General features: G+C 61.0%; 1 protein-coding gene across 1 annotated transcript in view; it reads right to left on the reverse strand.

Moving 5' to 3' along the window:
* PTCH2 (patched 2) overlaps nucleotides 1-3292 on the reverse strand; it is an 18857-nt gene that overhangs the window by 15018 nt on the left and 547 nt on the right. The window lies entirely within an intron of this gene.

Genomic DNA, 3292 nt, shown 5'->3' on the forward strand with positions numbered 1-3292 from the left:
TAATTACAGCATCCACCGCAAAATTACAGAGCAGGGCGGGAGCCTCCCTGCCCCCTTCCCGGCCACCCTGCCTGAGCCACCCCCCCGCCACCGCTCCCCAAACCCTCTTGGCACAAGACCCATGGCCACGGCCCCAGCGCTGCAGCTGGCTCACCCTCACCCGGCAGGACCAGCTTGTGCCCTTGTCTGCCTCAGTGGGTGCAGGGACCACAGCACACCCTCCAGCCATGGACAGCCCCAGGCTGGGGGACAGGGGTTGCTCCTGCTCCCAGCCAGGACAGAGCCCCAGCCCCTACATTACGCCCCTGCCCAGGAAGACCCAAACTAACCCCACGTCCCCCCCAGGGACTGCAGGTAACCCCCAGATCCCACTCAGAGGGTTTGGGGTCAGAGGAGCCCATGCCAGGTCCTGCTGCCCCCAAAGCAAGCTGCAAGCCCTCTGGCACAGGGCGGGTCGCAGCCACCCCACCCAGCATGACAGCAAGGGGATATCCCACCATGCCTACCCGGGGCAGGAGGTGGGCAAACCCCACGGGGGCCCTGTCCCCAAGCACCCACAGGTGGGGGACAGTGGGCTGAGCACACCAGGGCAGCATGCCCGGGCAGCACTGGGAGGGCAGTGGGTCGGGGCAGGCTGCCAGTCCCACTCTGAGCCCTCCCTGCCTGGCAAGGGCAAAGGGGCTGGAGGCGAGGGAGGGCCAGGGGCGGTGCTAGGGGCCGCAGAGAGGCATCGGTGTCCCCCCGGAAGACACATGCTGCTGCAAGGACCACTCTGTGTTCCCCCCAGGGCGGGTGGAGGCTGTGCCGCCGCTCTGCAGGTGGGACCTGGGCACCACCAGCAGCCATCACCACCACTTGGGTGACCCGGATGGGACAGGGTGGTAGGGAGGGAACATGCCTGGGTGTATGTCCTCGCTTGGCCTCTAAAAATCAGGGCCTGTCCTCCTGCCTGTTGTAACAGGGCTATGGGATGTGGTGACAAACGTGGCGAGCCCCAGATTCGGCTGGTGCACGAGGGATGCTGCAACCCTGTCCCAGGGCCAGCGTGTCCCAGAGCCAGGCCAGCCCTGATACCAGCACCAGCCATGCCCCCCAGCAAGGGAAGAGCTGGGGGCAGTAAGGGGGGGGGGTGGGGTCCCCTGGGGAGCAGCCCTCTTTCCACAGCACAACATCCCAATGCCAGGGCTAGAAACCCCTACTCAAGTCCACAGCTGGGAGGGTGGCAAGGTCATGTTGAGATCCCCTGGGAAAAGTCATCCCTGTGAGGACCCCCCTCTGCAACAAGGGACACACACCAGACCGCTGAGCCACCCCATGGCACAGACAGAGCACATCACACCAGGAGATACGCTCACCCCTGGGTGATTAAAGCCCCCGGGGGTTATGGAGAGATGCTGGCATCATCCCACATCCCGTGCGCCATCCTGCATCCCGGCAGGACAGGGTCCCGAGGCACCGCCCCGAGCATCTCTCGGCCGGCCGCTTCCCCGTGCCGAGCGGCGTGCAAGCCGGAGGCCACCTTCAAAGTGTTGTGGGGCGGATTAGCTGGATTAGGGAGGCAGTGAAAGGACCCATGCTGCTCCGGAGGAAGTCTCGCCCAGGGCACACTGAAAGAGCCATTTTTACCTGTCCCGGCCGCTACCACCGGCCTCGCCAAAAGCCCCGCGGCCCCGTCCTGTCAAAACACGTCCTCCCGGCCCCATTCACCCCACGGCGCGGGGCTGGCCCCAGGGAAAGGGGAGGGGGGTGCGTGGCAGATGGGTGTCCCCAGCAGCGCCAAGGGATAAACATGGGCTTGCTGCTGCCCTGGCGCCTCCAACCAAACCCAGCCCCACCAAAGGGGCTCCCACCACCCGGCTAAGTCAAGAGGGGCGGCAGAAGTGGGGGATGCCTTCAAAAAGCCAGTGGCGGAGGGGCTGAAAGGGCCCATTTGAGGCCAGCTCCCCAGCCAAACCCTTTTGTTTAACGGCAAAGCTAAATTAATGTCTTTATTACCCCAAATCGTGGGGCGGCGGTGCCCAGGGCGGGTGGGGGGGGGGGGGCGGCCGGCCGCCGTGCACTGCCCCGGCCGGCACCGAGGGGACAGCACGACCCCCGAAAAAGAGAGAAAAAAAAAAGAGCGGGGGGAGAGAGGATTCAGTTGGGAACTATTCACCGCTAAGACTCCTGTCAGCATTGACATAAATTTCCACTGGTGTTGGCATTTAGGCATTTGCCATTTCCATATGTATAGGGCTGCCTGTACTAATTATGCTAATCACCCCCTCTGTTGGCTGCTGTGAAAAATGGCCACATTAGGCACTCCACTGCTTGCTAATGTCACTTAATGTGTGGTTGAAACATACATTCATCCCCCTCTGAATGGTGAAATTTTTCCACATTGCTGGCTTCATTCAGGCAAGAAATGAATTTTTTGAACTCAGACCACTTTTCCAGGCCCGAGGGAGAGGCAGATAATAAAACCCTCTTCTCGGGCCCTGGCGCTGCCCCCTCCCAGCCACCAAATAACATTTAAAACGCAAAAAAAGAGCCCCCTCCCTATGTCCGTGGATATGTCTAAGTTTAAAAAAAAAAACAAAACACTTTCTAGGAAATAAAAAAAAAAATCTATAAGTTGAAAAGCAAAGCAAAATGGATAGGGACAGATAAGCCACAGCCATCTGTAAAGAGTCTCCCAGGCTTTTTGGGTTAATTAGCAAAATTTTCCAGCCCCAAAAAGCCGACCAAGCTGTCAAGGAAGGGAAAAGGAAAACCAAGAGGTTTCACGCTCGCCTCCTGAAGATAAATAAGGGCCAACTGTGTGTGCCCCATCTTTGGGCAGGCAGGGGGGGGGGGGGGGGGGGGGCGCGCCCCCCCCCCCCCCCCCAAAGGGAGGGACGCACACTGAGGGCTGCAAGGGAGAAGGTGCTTTGGAGCAGAGGGCAGAGCCAGACAGGCGGGTTTTTGGGATAACGGGGACCTCGACACCTCATGGCAACAACGCTCTGCTGCCCCTCACTCCTCCAAGCTCCTGAGGATGGGGGCACAGGGTGCCCAAGGATGCTCAGCCCTGTGAACAGAGAAGACTGCAGTGTCCCAAAGAAAAAAAATCCCACCAGGCCAGGCAGAGGGGTCCCCAGGGCAGTGCTGGGGACCCCAGGCGGCCCCTTCCCTCCCTATGGGGCGATACCTGTGTCACCACACCCAGAGAGGAGCGGGGAATCTGTCCCCACAGGACACCTGTCTGGGGACTGAGCAGGGACGTGGCAGGCCAGGAGGCGCCCCCCTGGCACGAGGCGGGCTTAAGCCAGGT

Source organism: Aptenodytes forsteri, unplaced genomic scaffold, assembly GCF_000699145.1.
Source record: "Aptenodytes forsteri isolate BGI_AS27 unplaced genomic scaffold, ASM69914v1 Scaffold119, whole genome shotgun sequence".
NCBI classification, from domain to species: domain Eukaryota; kingdom Metazoa; phylum Chordata; class Aves; order Sphenisciformes; family Spheniscidae; genus Aptenodytes; species Aptenodytes forsteri.